Source organism: Colossoma macropomum, unplaced genomic scaffold (assembly GCF_904425465.1).
Source record: "Colossoma macropomum unplaced genomic scaffold, Colossoma_macropomum, whole genome shotgun sequence".
Classification (NCBI taxonomy): Eukaryota; Metazoa; Chordata; class Actinopteri; order Characiformes; family Serrasalmidae; genus Colossoma; species Colossoma macropomum.
The window spans coordinates 13198610-13217056 of record NW_023494802.1 but is presented as its reverse complement, the minus strand read 5'-3'; the positions used below and the strand labels follow the sequence as shown (position 1 = coordinate 13217056).

Genomic DNA, 18447 nt, shown 5'->3' with positions numbered 1-18447 from the left:
GTCAGCCACTAAACTTTGGGATTTGTGTGCTGCAGCTCTGAGTGGCTGTGGGCACGAGTGTGAAGGCGGAAAATCTTGGCTGACGCTTTGTGACATGTTGGCCATGTCAAGGTGAAGGCTGCTGATACTGTATGTGTGCATAGATGTTCACTGCAAGTGCCTGCAGAGTCTCTGGAGATGCTAAGTTCAAGATTAGTGTCAGTGTCTGTGGTGGGTTTGGAAAGTTTGGGAAGACTTTAACCAGTCAGAATTAGAAATGGCACAATACACTGAAATCTCAAGTATCAGTTCATACTAGAAATGGCACAATGACACTTTTTCAACACAGATAATGATGTTAAAATCTTTAATATATCCTATACCAATAATAACCTGCTATTTTCCCTTTAAAAACTATTAACCTTCAAAATTAAGGATGACCAAAATTTTGGCTGAAAATGATCAAATATGACACTTTATGGTTTTTCAGTCAAAAGAGAAAAAAGGCCACATATTTAGGCTGAAAAACTCTCCAAAAATGAAAAATGGTCTACAACAAAGTGTCAAAGTCATTTAATAAACACTTAATAAATATTTATCAAGCGTTCAAATAGATTTGCATTCAAACCGATCAGCGAACAAACAGTCAGCCATGTAGAACTACTTCACAGTTTCTATGAGGACATTAGACAAGCGATTTTATGCTGAGTATCAAGAGGTGGTACAACTGCCAAGAACCTCTCCAGCTTTGAAAACACGACATCCCTCTTGATGTGCAGAATACAGCAAAACAACAAAAGCAGAAAGGAAAGTATCTGCTAGCACAACAACAGCATCTGCCGCCTTAGATTTTGAAATGAAAAAAAATTCACAAACGTCAGCCAAAGTGCAAAGGATGGATGACTGATGGATTGGATTTTGTAGGCACATTCTGTCTGTACATTCTGTTAACTGTTATTACTTATTGCCAACTCAAATTGTCCTACTGAAAGCATTTAGTGCTTTAATTCAGGTTTTAAGAAACAACAGTTCAGGTTCAGTTTCGGTCTTTAACTGAAGCACTTCACTTACGGTGAGCATCTAAAAGTAGGCTATCATGCTGAAACTACCCAAACACTGCCACCTGACACCATCACACAATGTGAGCTTGTGGTATTTCAGGCTAGATTCATTACAGGATCAGACTTATTCTTTTTCTCTCCAATATCTGATCCAGCATCTTCTGCTGGTATCTGCCTGTCGATACCCATCGATACCGATATGCCATCTCTAGTTCAGCTATTTTTTTTATTAAATAGCTTCCTTTATGATGGTCGTCTAAAAGCACCATGCTTAAACTGTTCAAACAAACACTCTATGCTTCGCCACTACAGAAAGAAATACATAGCCAACAATATGATGGCATTTTTATCATTTATCTATTAATGCTTTCTCAAGAAAAAACAGAATTATCACTTACAGTGCAAGTGTGTGCAAACCTGTGCAGAGTTGGGAGGGTGCATAGAAACATGATGTTGATCTATTTGTTAATGTTATTGTTCCCCGGCCACTGGTTTACGGTGATGTAATCAAAAAATTACATTTTGATGGAAGATTATGGGAAAACAAGAATTATGTCTGGTACATTGTTAGAAATAAAGGTGCTGTGCAGGTACATTTTTCGTTCATCAGTGTAACAACATAAATGTTCCCTCAAAGGTACAACAGTGGTTTTAGGTCCAATTCTGTGTGTTAAATACATTTTTCCAGGTGAAAAGTACATATTTATACCTTTTCATAACCTAATGTTTTAAAACAGAGCAATAAAATAAAAAGCATGGAGACGAGATGGGGTGTGTGGAGTCAAGGGTTAGGGTTAGAAAATGACATTTCAATGGATTATGGTACAGTTATGTTCCCTGACTAAAGGTACTGAGATGCACCCCAGTGAAAAAGGGGTACTGCCCCAGTTACAGTTTTGTACCATTATTTCTGAGAGTGTATGATATGATGAATCATGCTTAATAATCACCGGAGACATTAACTAACAAAGTAAAAAGGCCCATTTTGATGTAGCTATATGTGGCTACCTTTGCTATCATATGACCTATGTTAGTTTGCTCTTCGTTACATTGTGCTACATATAATTGTGTGACATCTCAGACTAGATTTGTTACATAGATTTGTTCTTTTTTGGCCCTCCAGTATCAGATTCAGCATTTACAGCCGGTATTGGGCTGAGACTGAGAATCAGATCAGTCTCTTCTCTTGTCACAATCAGTTTCATTGTACATCGCCTATAATCACCCTATTGATTCATCGGCTTTTGTGATTCATAGATTCATAGTAGCATAACGGCGCAATATTACAGGTTTCACACAGACACCACTGATTTCCTTTAAGTCGCATCCTAAAGAACAAAAAAAGAAGTGACTGCTCTGTTGCATCATACCTAATTATGCTGAAAGAAAGGAAGAAGGCCACAGCATACAAAGCATACCACGGTTAAGTCTCCTCTGCTGCTGAATATTCTGAAGATTATGTAAGAATATTTAGAGTGCAGCAAACAAAGTAGCACTCATGAAAGTCAGTCTCACAAGATATCGGACAGAAATGCTACAGTTCTTCTTAGAGATTTACTGCTGTCACTCAGGCCTTTCTATTTCAGGATAAACTCCATCAATTAGATTCACAGCAATTCATTCTTCCTAAAATACAGATGTAGTGTAAACCTATAAGGCTGGGCTGAAAAAACTGCTTTACAGTAAATGTTTGGAAGACAGCTGGCTTCAGCACTGATAGACTATATTGCCGTCTCCAGCTTGGTATTTTAAGAGCTTGAAAACCAGGAGCTGACATTAAAAATCACACACACACACACATACACACATACACTCACACACACACTCGGGTTAGTTTCTGCATAATTACACAGCCATCTGTCTGTAGTCCATTGGCACACAGTAGTGTATGATTGCTGCTCTGCCGCGGGGTAGTTCAATGGCCCATCCGCTTAAGCAGAGTCTCACTCTGTTACCCAACATGACCAGATACTCTTAACAGGAGAACATCCTCAAAGCTCTGTCAGAGAGAACGACCCACTAATGGCTGACACTAACTCTGAAAGATTTAAAAACACTTTTACTTCCACATTTATGCATTGCTTCTGTAGAAATCTTCTAAGGTCTCCTGTGACATCTGACCTGACCCTGTTAGTAATAAAGCCCATCGGTGTATGTGTCTATGTGTTGCTGCTTTAGAGTGAAATAATGGAGTTTATAGCTTCATATGAAAAGCACTGATCACATGAATGCAAGTGAAAGACTTCAGCGATTACGCCAATGTTTCTTCCTCCTGATGCGCAGATAATGCAATGATGTTTGTTGCATTTTAATCCCATGCGCTAATCCTGTCCACTCTCAATCTGCTAGGCGTGGTGATTTTGTGCACGGTTGGTGGACTATGAAATAGGCCTGCTTGGAAACTGGAGCATGCCGCTCTCTCTTACGCCGTCAATTTTTGTTCAGTGAAATGAGTGATGATGATTATAGACGGATGTGTCATCACCAAAAACCTTTTTTTAACTGTATTGCTTTAATATACTAGGGGTCAACGGGGTCAGCGTTTCTGTAATTCACTGTAGGGAGCAACACACTTCACAGCAAACAGTCAAAAATAGATAGATAGATAGATAGATAGATAGATAGATAGATAGATAGATAGATAGAAAGAAAGAAAGAAAGAAAGAAAGAAAGAAAGAAAGAAAGACATGGCCAAAGTAAGATACACATAGAAATATAAATGATAGATAGATAGATAGATAGATAGACAGATAGATAGATAGATAGATAGATAGATAGATAGATAGATAGATAGATAGATAGATAGATAGATAGATAGATAGATAGATAAAGAAATAACCCAAAAGAAAGAGAAATAGACATACACATATGTATACATATATAGCTTGAGAGAAAGAAATTGTGATAGTGATAGATAATAGTAAATAGAGATAGATAGATAGATAGATAGATAGATAGATAGATAGATAGATAGATAGATAGATAGATAGATGGCAAAAGTGAGAAACAGATATATATATATCTTGAGAGAGAGAGAGAAAGAAAGAAAGAAAGAAAGATAGATAGATAGATAGATAGATAGATAGATAGATAGATAGATAGATAGATAGATAGATAGATAGATAAAGAAAGAAAGAAATAAGCGAAAAGAAAGAGAAACTGAGAGAAATATGTTTCCACATATATAGCTTGACAGAAAGAGAGATAAAGAGAGAGAGAATGAAAGAAAAGATTAAAGAGTGGGAAACAGAGATAGATAGATAGATAGATAGATAGATAGATAGATAGATAGATAGATAGATAGATAGATGTCAATGGTAAAAGAGAGAAATAAAAGGTGAAAGAGAGATATATCGAGAGGGGAAATATAGATAGATAGATAGAGAGAGAGAGAGAGAGAGAGAGAGAGAGAGAGAGAGAGAGAGAGAAAGAAGCCACAGACTCTGGGCTCCAGATGAAAGCTGGGGTTTTTAGATTATTTCTTGTTCTCGTGCTGCTGGTGGGCGGGGCGGAGGCGGCGCGTTAGAGCGCGAGCGGCGCGCGACCACTTCAGCACTGTCAGAACTACGAAACAGAGAAAACAGAGAGAGGAGAGAGAGAAAAGAAGAAGAAGGAATACTAAAGTCTCCGTCAAAAGTTGGGCTCTGCTTTTCAGCCTCGGAGCGGCCGCCTGTCTTTCAGCCCGAATCCGCGACCAGAGCAGGTAAATCAACTTCAGCCCTGTTCCGTCTGTCTGTGTCCGCTGGAATCCGCTCAGCTTCTCTTTTCTCCCTAAATTTTGTGGGGAAACTACAGCAGCTTTCGGTGAAACTGGAGTCGTTCGAGCACTGAAACTAGAGCGGCTTCATTTCTTTCTGAGTTTTCTTTTCCTCCGTATTCACTCCGTCCCGGTGTTTGAGGCGCGGTAACCGGCCAGCTGTGAGGCTCTACAGTCTTACAGACTGAGGACATGATCATTATCACAGCCTTCAGCTGAGTTCTGACTGCAGTTTTGCCTGAAATATTAATGAGAGAGAGAAATACGTATATAGAAAGAAAGAAATAGGAAAGTGAGAGAAACAGACAGATATATACATACAGAGAAATAGAGAAAGAGAGAGATAGGATAGAGAGGGTGAGAGACAGTGAGAGAGAAGTGATGACAGAGAGTTAAATCAGTCTCTTCTCTTTCAGTTTGCAGTTGTTTGGTGTGGAGGTGCAGCAGAAGCAGCTCTGTGTGTGTGAGAGAACATAGTCTGTCCTCCTCTGTACTGGAACACTCATGCTGACCTCATGATAGAGCAAGAAAGATCTTTTTTCTTTGATATTTAGACTCAGATCTCTGTGATTTTGTCACTCCGACACGGAAGAAATGCTCTACCACGGTGGTGTAACTAGGATCTCATGTGCCTCAGTTAGACAATAGTGGCCCCCTCATATAAAAGTGACTCAATGGCTAAAAAAATATGTTTTTCTTGTTTTCTGTTGAGAAAATTATTGTTTTCTCACTATTGCAACGTCTCAAAGAAACTGATGCTCTCAAGGCGTGCTCCACCCACCAGCATACAAGCTTTACATGAAATGCTTACATTACAGTGACTATTTAATATTGTAGAATTGTAAATAATGACTATATCATGTCGCAGGTTGTGAAGGATCCGTTTGAAAGCTGTTGCTATGGATGAGACACATTATAAATGAGATGGAGATAAATAGATGTCAGGGCTGTCTGTGTGGTGTTGATGGAAGCTGACTGGTGGGATATGTGCACAATGTGCAGTTGTGTCAGTATCCATATAGATATATCTGTATAGATTTTTGAGGGCCTGGTCGGCGTGGCCCTCCCTGTACTGTGGGCCCCAGTGCAATAACACCCCCGCTTTACCCTCCCATTGCCATAGTTCCAGCTATATGAGTTGTATTTTGATTTTAATATTTCATATATGTTTGCAGCCTAAGCATTGCATTGCATTCACCCACATGCTTAGTGCAATTTCTCAATACATTTGCTTAACCATTGTGTTATGAAAGTCCCATATGTCTTATTAAAAAGAACAGAGTAATTATGTACTCTCTATCCGTCTTCATTGTACTTACCTACAACAGTCTTAATGGCACACTAATTGCTTCACAGCCCTAAGAAGGTCAGTTTGACTAATGAGCTACACTGTGTTCATCCATATGAAGGTAATAGACCAAACATTATGACGGAAAGCTGTCATTAATTAAGCATTTGTGTTACACTGAATTGACTACCATACAAAGAGTAGATAATACTTCTTGAAGTAATTCAGACATGCACTGTTATTAACCCCCACATGTTTACACGATAAAGCTTCAGGCAAAACTGTTTGAGGGTTCTCGTCTCAAGAAGTGGTTCTACAGGGCACTGAAAGGCTTTCTATGTCGTAACCCAAAAGCTTGGACTATATATCTTGGAGCTAATGTCGCATTGACAGATTTCAACTTCTTTTTTCATCAGTATTTCCATCATCAGAACACCAATGACTACATTTCATCCCATGCGAGTCCTCTTGCAATCCTGCAGCCCTCCTCTTCATCTCCCCCCCCGATCTTTCATCTTATGCCTTTGATAAAGCATGAAGGAATGCAAACCTGTAACCTTGTGATCGTAAAGGTTCCACAGCCCTATTGCCATGACTCACGCAGCTTCCAGAACAGTTTTGTATTATTGTTTTTATTACTACATTGATGAGGTTAAGGCTGCAAAGAACGTAAAGTAACCATTAGAAAGGTTTTATATTGGAGTGATTGTATCCAGAGCTTCATGACAGACCTTTTATGAACCTCTTTTCGGAGCCTACGCTGTAGGAAACTGCTGTAAACATACAGCGGAAATCCTGCAGTAATCTACTGTTTTTCTTATGTACAGATTGAAAGCAGCAGATTGCTGTGAAGAATGATGCATTCTGGGAGACACAGGTCAAGCTTCTTGTTAAAGAAGTTAAAAGCTGCGTCCTGAAAGCTAGGCTGCTGTCCAAGTGGGCTGCTTTTTTAGACCGCTACGTCATTGAAGGCTGTTACAATAAGAACGATCAATTAAATGCAGTCAAGAAATGCAGGAAACCTTCTGGTAGTTTTTAAGATGCTGCTGGAACATCTTTCATGGTGTTCTGTCAACCAGGGTCTTTTGCACACACTTTTTGGCCTCAAGAAAGAGAAAAATTCCAGCACCAACTACACATGGTTTATAAAGGATAGCAAAATGTTTAGTAAAATATTCCATTTCTTTATTGGTGTATCTGCTTAAGACAGTATAAATCGATTGCAGGATGTGAAATGCACCTGCTTTTAATCAGTTTTTAGATTGTAAGATAGAATTTAATTACAAACAAGTTAGTCCTTTGTCTGCCATGTTACATCATTTGCATCAGTGATTTGCTTGGCCAACAGAAAATTATCCAATCAGGATTCTTTTTCTCTGTGGTATCTGGGTATATACAGCCCTAACCCCTATATATAAAGTCCTAACCAATGGGAAAACTAGCTTGGCTGTATCTAGGTAGATCTACCTAGATACAGCCAAGCTAGTCTTCCCATTGGTTAGGACTTCAGGAGCTGAACGAAAGGCCTAATGTGTCAAATTACCCACCAGCATATTAAGAAGTGACAGTAGAAGCATCTATTCATGTTTTGATTTTCAATGAGTGGTCACTCCAGGCTTTCTGGAATTCCTAGATACATCACTGCATGGTAGCTTGACCAATGCGCTTCAGTTAGATGTTAGAAATTTAGAGTACTGGCTCCTTTCCAATAATGTGACAAAGTGGTCTTCGTAGATTGTTCTGTTTTGCATTAGTTAATAATACAAATATATATATATATATATATATATATATATATATATATATATATATATATAAAAATACAAATGAGGAACCTTCATAGGACAGTGCTACTGACATGGCTTGGCTGCAGTCTAGCGTTTGGAACACAGTTAAAATGTTGGATTTTACAGTAGTTTATTATATAGTTTATTATATTATTTCTTCATGTACAGTTCATTTTACCCAGGTTTTTTGTTTGAACTTGTTATTCATCAAATATACATTTCAGTTAGCTAATTCATCCCGTAATGTTACATTAAACCGAACATTGGGTTAAAAGCCTTTGTTAGGCATAAGATACTGTTTGCTTGAAATTGCTATAACTAGCTATAAACTAGATATAAAGGTATTGACCTTTGTCAACACTATGGTATCTACAGTAGACTACAGTTTTATGTAATTACAGTTATTGTTTCGAAAATAATAAATTACAGTACATTGCAATGGTACTGTATAAACAATGCCTGTAAATAAAAACAACACATTAATACCCTGTATATTTGGAATACAGAAAAGTGCTGTAATTGTAAATCGCAGTATCAGTACTGTAAATAAACATCACCATACTAGAGAAACTGCTGCCAGTAATAACTGTCCTTTTCCAGGTACATTTTACAGTAATATGCAAGCTTTTATCCCCAATTGTGCCAGCATTTTTCAAGCTTGTGCAAGTATGTGCCTGTGATGCTGTTTCCATGAGCACTTTATGGGAACCTTCTAGACTTGTTATCTATGGGGTGTAGCTGCATAACACATGCTACTGAATGTGGCGGTGAAGCTTGATAGGAAAATGGCTCTCTTCACACTTCCAACAGCCTGAGAGGTGTTTCTGAGAGTGAGAGATGCACCCACAGGTGAGCTGTGATCTCGACTGAACTCGCACACATCACCTCAGCACAGCTCAACTCAGCACCAGGCAGGATTTCCCAGCACTCTTCCACTTAGACCTGCAGATTTTTACAAACCCCCAAGCCACTCTCAGAGGTTAATAGCTGTGATGGCCATCGTTTATGAAGTACAGCATGTGAGGCCACACACAGGGCACAGAAGATTACCAGAAAAACAAACAAACAAACAAAAAGTCATATGTGGGATTAGCACAGTGACAGTGCAATCGCATTACACGCTATCTTTGTCATTAGGGGGAGATGAAGAGGAGAAGGATTCGCATGAGATGAAATACAGTTATTGGTGTTCCGATGATGGAAATATGGATAAAAAAAGAGGCCAGCTTATGCTTCCCACTGAAACTACAGCTCCATACTGTGATGTGCTGAACACAACGTGTCAGAGGTCAGATTTTGACGCCAGTTTCTTTCTTCAGTGTCCAGCTTTTGCCATTCTGAAAGATGCAGTGTAATTTGACAATCTGAACATTAGATCCAGCTATCTAAACATAGTCTAAATGCCCCTCATCTTACGTCCTGTCACTCCACTTCACTCCTACTATTCCGTCTAGTCCACTGTTTACACCTCTTTAGTTTTGTAGAAGTGTTCATGTTTACCCCATAATTTCGGGTCGACATTTCTCAGATAATATGATATCATTAGGTTAGAAACATTAAGATAAAGCCTGGTAAGCAATGAGTCACTGAGGAAGATGATTGTCTATATGCGCTGAGTTATTTATAAACATGTTGATACTCATTTGCATGGTGACGGAGAACATTGTTTTCACCTTTTGGAGGATGCCAATTAATTGGTTATTCAATTCTGGAAGGATCTCACTAATCTCACTATAGCAGCTTTTTCAGAGTCTCTAAATTATATTGATTGGCTTGTTGGTCTCTTATGGGATATACCTTTTATTAAATAAAAATAAAAAAATTTAAAAATTGTATTAATTTAATTATGCCACAGATTTCCATTCAATCTAATAGAGTAAAGTCAGTATTTGCAGTCAGTGTGTTACCTCAACATAACACGCATTTGCAATTAATGCCAACATATTTTCAGTCTTAGTCAAAAAGTCCCTTCAGCTCTCTTTTTGAGTATGTTTATGCATTTTGATGTGTACTCAAGTTTAAGTAACTGGTAGGATTTATGTGGGTTCAGTTACATTTGTAACCGCAATGACACTGTGCTGAAAGTTCTGTAGGCCACATCTGATGCAAAGACTAGATATAGACATCACCTTTCGAGAGGCCGTATTCTGCCTTAGCCTACACGCAGCACACCACCCACAGATCCAGAAGTGGAAAATGAGAATATGGATGTCTGTATCGCAGAACTGTGTGCTCCAAAAATCTCTTGTCCAATATTTAGCTCATAACTTTCTGATGAACTGTTTACAGCTTAAGCCCTAATGATGTTAGCAGTTATTAATCATAAATCAGCTTGCACTGAGTGAACCGTTCTCTCTGACAGACTCGTCTCCCTTCATCAGCCTCTCCCCCGTAATGACAAATAAAATGAGGTCCATAAAAGACTTGGGACTGGTATTATGCTTATGAGCGGCAAAGTTCCTATCCAATGACTGTTAGTAGGAGTCATAATGACTGTTTCACACTCTGCTTTACTGGTCTGTAGAGATGTAGAGAAGAGATATGGAAGGAGCAGAGAAGCTAGTAAAGTGAACTACTGTGCGCACACACACACACACACACACAACACCTGGCTGTTAGATTTATGTAACTGTGCGCCGTAGGCCACACCTCTGCTCTGCTCGTGATCGTGTTCCTGAGGAGGAGAAAGAAGGAAGGTGTAAGCTGCATGAGACGAGCTAGAGTGTATCGTGATGTCATTACAGATGATGATACTAGTTTGTAGTTCTTTCGAGTGTAGTGCCTTTACACCAGTCATGAACCATGACTACTAAGAGCTAGACCTTCAGCTAAGACAATAAATGCCAACGAGAAAAAACGAGAAAACACCTCTGAAAAAATGTTAATTTCTGCTAGTGTCCCAATGGGATTCTAGTATGATGTTAGTGCTCAGCTAACGGCAGTTTGCATGAACATTTTTGGCTGCCATAGATTAAATGTGGACATTTGAATCTTGTAAAAGACATTCCATATTTAATTTGAATTCAGAACCATCAGCCTACTGTGTTCGCACACAGAGGCATTAGACCTCTGCATTTAACCCATCCGTGCAGTGAAACACCCACTTACATGCACACTAGTGAACACACACTAGGGGGCAGTGAGCACACTTGCCCTATCCACAGTGCCTGGGGAGCAATTGGGGGTTAGGTGTCTTGCTCAAGGGCACTTCAGTACTGTCAGCTGAGGGGATCAAACCGGCAACCTTCCGGTGACAGGGCTGGTTTCATAACCTCCAGCCCACGACTGCCCCCATTTGAGGCTTGAAACAGACATAAAGATATATTTTAACTTGCAGCAGATTTATAGTGACTCTCAGTAAAGAGCCCTGGCACAGAACTACCACTGTTTTCTAGTTTGTAACATCTGAATGAAACACAGTGGTCAAGCTACCATGCATACGTGCAGTCAGTGATGTATCTAGGACTTCCAGAAGGCCTAGAGTGATGTACGAAATTGGTCCTATCCATTGGAAATCAAAACGTTTCAAGAATTTAACCCCTTTGTTAAAACCATTAACAGTGAAATAATCTAATTATTATAATACTTGGAGAGTTTAAATGTAACAAGCATAATAATTATTTTATTAAATAAAAATGAACTAAATATTACACACATGTATTTTTATTTATTTCACAGAAATCATTGTGCCTTCTCTGAGGGCCTACAGCGTTCCCCACTGCCTTACACCCCCTTATCCCATTTGTGCCAGCTGAGACACTTACCCATGCCCTCTCTGTGAACCCCCTCCAAGGCCTACAAACAGAACAATATTATTTCAGAGATTATAAAGCTGTTGAGCTAACGTGTGGCTGTGCACAGCCCTTATAATTTTCACTCTTCATAAAGAGGACCAATCAGAGCTTAATAACCCACTTTAGACTATTACGGACCGTAGCTTACTCGAGAGTTAGATAACAGCTAGCTGGACTCATCTTCAGCTGCCTTCTAAAAACGTTACCCATAAGACCAGCACAGGCCGCAAGGGCTACTGTGAAGATAGCCCCCTTAACAGGAACTGAGTAGCAATTACAGTGTAATTGTGAACACATGAATGGCCAAAACATTACAGGGATCATGGAGCCTTACTCTACCATTTAACCACACACACACTTACTTGGGCATTCACGCACACACAACCACACATTTTCCTTTCTCTCCCTGTCTAATTACTTTTAATAATCAGCTGGACGTAATTTCAAGTAATTTAGCCAAGAGGGTCTGATCAGAGGAGCACAAGTGAGCAAACTTGTTCTCACTTAGCTGCCTTTTGTCAGCAACGTTTTGTCTGATCATGTGTGAAAATACTGAACTGTCTCCACTTTTCCACAGAACAAAGCAGCAAACGAGAGAGAGAGAGAGAGAGAGAGAGAGAGAGCGCAGGTGAGGCTTTTCCACATCACAGTAAAAAGCCAACACTCTTTCCTGCATTCTTTTTTTTTTGGTGATAGATTGGAGCTTACTATTGGATACAAAGCGTAGTAAATACATGGGCAAGATGAGAGGGAGCATGAATTAGTGATGAGTGCTCTTCATCCTGCAGCCCCCCTTTGTATGTTAAGAGAGAAGCTGGGAGAGAGAAAGAAGCAGTACAAGTGCAGAGAATAGAGAGAATGAGGATGAGGGAAAGACTGAGAGAGAAACAGGTCATCCCTTGATCCCTCAACACTATAGTTAACTGTATGTATTTCCCATATCATCCTTTGCCAGCTTCTTTCACTACGTCTTTCTTCTGCCATTCTTTTTTTTTTTACTAACTCTGTGCGCTCATTTTCCTTACCTGCAGATGGAAATCGGAAAAGCATTGCCTGCAGAATTAATTTACAGTACAGTCAACACTTACAGGATAAGATAACTATTTTGTAGGAATTGACTGATAAATCATTTCCAAGATAATCCACAGTTAACAATTTGTTGTGGTCGATACTTTAGACAGGTTAATAATTAAAATTCTGAAGGTGGACCATTGATTGGTCAATGAGCCATGACACAGCTCAATTAGACACATCAGTGATAGACATCTACCCTTTTCGATGCTTCTCTTAGTCATGTTAAACCAGCCACCACATCTTTACAAACTGCCTCTAACACATCGTCATTGGGCGGCTCAGCAAACTTGGAGGAGAACACTAACTGCCAATTCTGTTACTGCCAATTCATTTACTATGATTGAGGGTCATCTTTCCCACCCAGACAGAGCGAGGCTAGTTATGTTCTCCCGGCCACGGATGGCTGTGGCATCACTGGAGATGAAACTTGCGATCTCCCGACAAAAGGACCAACACTTTGAACTGAGAGCTCATTAACATAATTCCATGTAAATTGTTTATCTTATTTAACAGATTTCTACAGTAATTACAATAATAAGTGAATACTGTGTTAGGAGTCTTGACCCGTGCTCCTTTTGGTAAGGCAGTGGCATTCCTGCCTGAGCGGGGAATCAAACCTTGAATCTTGCATGTTGTGCCATGCCCTCAGAAGGCGGGGCACAAATCCACTGAGGGACGTGAGTAACGGTGTGAGGAGGATGTCAGCTGCCAGAGAGGGGACGGCGACAACGATGGCGGCCACAAGAGGCACAAAGCCAGCGTTCGGGATTCGTGCCCCACCTTCCCGGTGGCTCTTGTGGCTGTCATCGGGGCCCGGGGGATGGGTGCATGGCACACGTGTTGGTGGCGTTATCTAGTATACTGTTTATTTGAATGAGTCAAAAATAATAGAGTTGTCCAGCTCTAGTGCGAAAGAAAACTAGGGCACTAAATTATTGGTTGTAATTATCGGCTGTAATTCCAATATCAGACCAATAATTTTCTGACTGAATTTTTCAGATCTCTGCACCGCATATTGTGCATTTCTTTTATTAGCATTATTATAACAAATTGTTGATTGTCAGAGCTAGAACTGTTTCACAACTCTCCAGCTGTGAAACTGATGTTTCCTTTGTGTGTACATTTTTTCCTGCTGGAGTGGTAAAATGATTGATGATTTTAATATAACTGTGTCTAGTCAAACATGTCTCTCATTGTAAGACCGTTTTCAGTATCTGACTCATGTTGTTGCTTCCTCCTCCAGCTCTCCTTCACCCTCTAGCCTCTCGTCTCCTCTCTCACATCACGCCTCTCTCTCTCTCTCTCTCTCTCTCTCTGTTTTCTGCGTGTGTTCTATGTTTTCCAGTCACTACGACTTTACGTCCAGCACACCAGAAGGGCACAATCATTAACCCGTGTGCAACTGTTGTGTGAACTGTTGTGACATATAATGCGATCACAGACACTTTACGTGTTCCAATTTGCTCATACAGTCGTGCACAATCTCCTTATTCTGTAACGACGCTCACACTTCTACATGCTGTCCCTCTGTGAACTTTCTTTAAATAACCAGACCTTTCATGTCTAAGCCGATGTTCTAGATAGGAGGGCGGCGGAGACGATAGACTGGAATCGCAGTGGAATAACTCGGAGAGGAATAGGAGGGGTATTACGCAACAGATTATTGAAGTGTCAAATGAATAGAATGTGAGGGAACGGGAGCAGAGTCTGCCATGCCTTTCCCTGACCTGGTTTTAGATAATCCACCTACTTAAACCTCCAAAAACGTCACCTCCGAATACTCTGCTCAGCAGCACTGTAAGCAGCACGCTGCAGTCCATGAAAGAAGCGGTGAGATGCTGCATATTTGTTCGCTCGCTTCTGTGCTCTGCACTGTAACGTGGCAGAGTCAGCTCCAGCTCAGTGACAGTTTACAGTGCGAGGACGCAGCCAAAGCTTCCAGATGGGCGCTGTCCAGTGACGGCAGAGGGGACTTTGGCTGTTCTGTGCCCTAGGCCCTCAGTTGGCAGTCTGCATGTGCTCCTTCACTTTACACATTACTTCACACTCACTTCCAGCCATGCTCGGCTCACATACATATGGAATGGCAGCCAATCGTCTGTTTCCTTAACCCCCAGAAATCACGAGTTATAGCTTTTGGCTTGTTGTACTATTAAAATATACTTATGTAGTAGGGGTGTTAGGATATGCATGTTAATATTCATTTTTTTCGATACTGGGTTTGCAAGACAAGCTGTGAATCGAATATATGTGGAGTTCATGCTAGAATATGCATGGTAATGGGAATGGTTTCTATAATCCTGTTTAACACAGTCCATGATCATTCTAAAAGTGATAACTCTGGACATTCCACTGCACAGCTTTCGAAACTGGAAAAAAACAGTAGCCTACCTTGGATGGTTGATTAGCCAAGCTGTTTAAAACGGTGAGCTTTCTCAGTCAAATACAATAGTGATGGACAAACAGTGGTAGACTGAACTATGACAGTGTTGCGTAATGCAAGGATCAAAATCTTGTGCTGATACCTCAAATATGCCAACTTATTAGTGAAGACATCATCCAAAATTCTCAGTTACTGGAGCAATGGGAAAACATGAAGTTAGCCAGCTTCTTACTCAAATTTTCCATTCTAACTTAAATGAGACAGCATTAACATACTATTTAAGGCCGAATTAAAACTTTTATTAAGAAACTGGCAAATAGGTAGCCAACTTCAGCCTCATGTAGAAGACTAGAATCTCAGCAGCTACTTCTCCCCACTCAGGATTCAAACAGCTGCTATGTGCAGATTCTAAACAGGCAAAACAGTTGATTCATTCTGTAGGGATGCTAATAGATACTGATTTTCACCTCTATTTGGTTGTATAGTCCACCTCTATTCACTGGTAGAGAGTCCACTTCTAATTCAGTTGTGGATTCTGCAGTTTACTGGGAGTGATTGAGCCACATTAGAAAATTCCTTCAAATTAATTTCAGCCAGAAGGTAAGAGTCACACTTTCTATACAAACTCAAGATCAGTGTGCAAATGTTACGCGTAATTCTCAGTTCATATAAAATTCAGATGCAGCTTTATAGATTACATTTTTGTTTATTTTTATATAGATATTGAACCTTTGTTTTATTTATTTTATGTCCTCTAAGAAAATGTCTTGTGCCCATTCCTTCAACAAGCACCAGCATCTTTTAGAGACAGCAGTGGAAATAAAATTCCAAAAAAAGAATACATACAAAAATAAATGTTGAAGTTATGTTAGCATTTCTTTACTAATTCGGAAATGTGTGGTATGCAAAAATAATAATAAGTATCAAATTGTGAAATTTGTGCATCGTTACACCACAATAATGTTATTACTTGATGTCAACCTGAGATCAAAATGGACCTTTTCACCTTTTTAATGACACTGGACATATAAAACACAATTCATCATATCATCATTTAAGAGACAACATTCTTGTTTTCATATTCTATCAAAATGCAGCTTTTTTCATCTCCTACAACATTTTGGCTAGTATTGGGCTAGTATATCATTAGTAGTGGCCGGTCAAAAATAGTATCAACCAATAATATCACTTTTCATGTCTCCCTAAGACCCCAACTAAAATCGAGCAAAAGCACTCAGACCTCCCTTGATCTGTGTTTCACTCAGAAATATGGAAATGCATTATGATTTACTGATTCACATTGACTTTAATTAGTTACATGGAGAGTTACGAAATTAATTCAGTTTACATTTGATTTACAAATGTGGATGAAGCAAAAGATGTTTTTTCCTTCCACAAAACAAGAACAAGACTGTATGTACAAAAATATCTTTTCATCAAATTCAAATAAAATATCTCCTCTTCTGCTTATGAATGCAAATGTGGACTTGACTGAAACTTTAGCATCCACACCTTCACTAGGATGTATCTGCTTGTTTCTAGTGATGGTAGGAATGAGCAGGCAATCTTAAGCGTTCTGTTTCTTTTGGAACCCTTGTACTCAGGGCAAAGGTTTCTAATCAGTTCTCAGCATCATCACGTATGGGCTTGTATCAGCTCGCTCCAATCAGAATGACTTGTGCCTCTTCTGCTTCTGGATGCAATAATGCTGATTACCAATCTTATTCTTGTGTTTATGGAAACTGACATAACATTGTTGAAAATTAAAGCTGGAAATTTTGCGTATTTTGTGTTTATCATTACTGTTTGGGAAAACATTTGTGAATGACAAAAATAGATTGATAACAGTGGTTGAATGAAGTGGTTAAACAGGCTAAGCTAAGTACAGTTATTTTATTCCACACACATCAAACTTATGAGGGGCTCTATTCTTTACACAGAGAATATAAATATGTAATGTCCAGTTCAGGACGTAGACAGTACTGCTATCATTGGCCTGTGTGAGTTTAGTTCGTTTTTGAACTTCAGTTTTCGGAATTTAAATGGGATTATTTCATTTTCCTTGAACGTTTTGAATGATCAGTTTTAGCTTCATTACTTGTTTCAATGAGGCATGAGTGACAAATCATTGATATCAAAGTACTCCGTGCTTCTGTCACCAGCAGCACTGACTTCTAAGGGTTAATACAGACTAACCAAGGCCCAGTTTTCTGTAAGCATCTTTGTGTTAATGTGTACTTAACTCAGGGGTGTCAAACTCGACCACTAAAAGGGCCATATAAAAAAATCTCAACAAATCCATGAGCCAGAGAACGGCTATGTTTTCATTTCATTTTTAATTAGCCTTTTGCTATAACCTGAACTGGCCATTGTTCATTCAAAATACATCAAATTGTCAACAGCAGAATATAAGCACTTATAGTAGACTTTGAAATATTACATGAATACTTGAAATATTCAAAATGTAAATGTCCCAAGGAGCTCAGTCTTTTAAACCTACCTATCTGCTTGAACTAAACAACTGGCATCTTTTCTTTGCTGCAACTTCATTAATGCTTGGGCTCAGTTTCTGAGCTGCTGAGCTGATGTGAGGTGCAACCGCTGTCCCATAGATTGTTGTTGGGGTAGGAGAGCACATTACGTTCCAGTGCATCCTGGGGACTGTAATGCAGCGCATTGTGAAACTGACTAATATAAATAGTATTGAGTCATGGGCCTGATCTGGCCTGCGGGCCTCGTGTTTGACATATAGGTCTCAACTGTTAGAGAAAGTGTTTAAAGTCTTAATCTCTCTACCAATTTGCATTGTTCTTGCTATATTCTGTGTTATTCTCTGGAAACTCACTCCACACATTCAGAATATTTGATGACATACTAGAGGTGGACAATACGGCATAAATATAATATCGCAATGCTTCAAGAAATTTTCACAATACATGGCATGTCATAGTATTTATTTTTCAGACATGTGATCAGTTGGAACAGAGATAAAAGAACCAGTAGTGCTACATTTTAAAAATAATCCCAAAAACTGTGAGCACAATAATTTTTATTCAATATTCTGCATACTGTGTGGAACTAAATCCAAGTAAATGGGACTAATTCTGCTCTCTTTATAATAAAACATGCAGTTGTTCAGTGTTCTGCAAGTACTGACAATGTCCACAATATGTTCAGAAAAGCATATTTTACTGTATTGTGACATAATTTATCAGAAAAATGATATATATTGTAATATTGCCAAGCCACGTGCATACTATGAACTACAGTACATTTCATCTACAGTTTAAAGCAGCACATTATATGTGCTGTTTGATAATGCAT

At 39.2% G+C, this 18447-nt stretch overlaps 1 protein-coding gene across 1 annotated transcript in view; it reads left to right on the top strand.

The window, feature by feature from the left end:
- The first annotated feature begins 4613 nt into the window (after positions 1 to 4613).
- Positions 4614 to 18447, top strand: part of camkvl (CaM kinase-like vesicle-associated, like) — a 47429-nt gene continuing 33595 nt past the window's right edge. The window contains exon 1 of the mRNA XM_036592148.1: positions 4614 to 4743. The gene's annotated coding sequence lies outside the window, so the exon portion shown is untranslated. The remainder of the gene's footprint in view (positions 4744 to 18447) is intronic.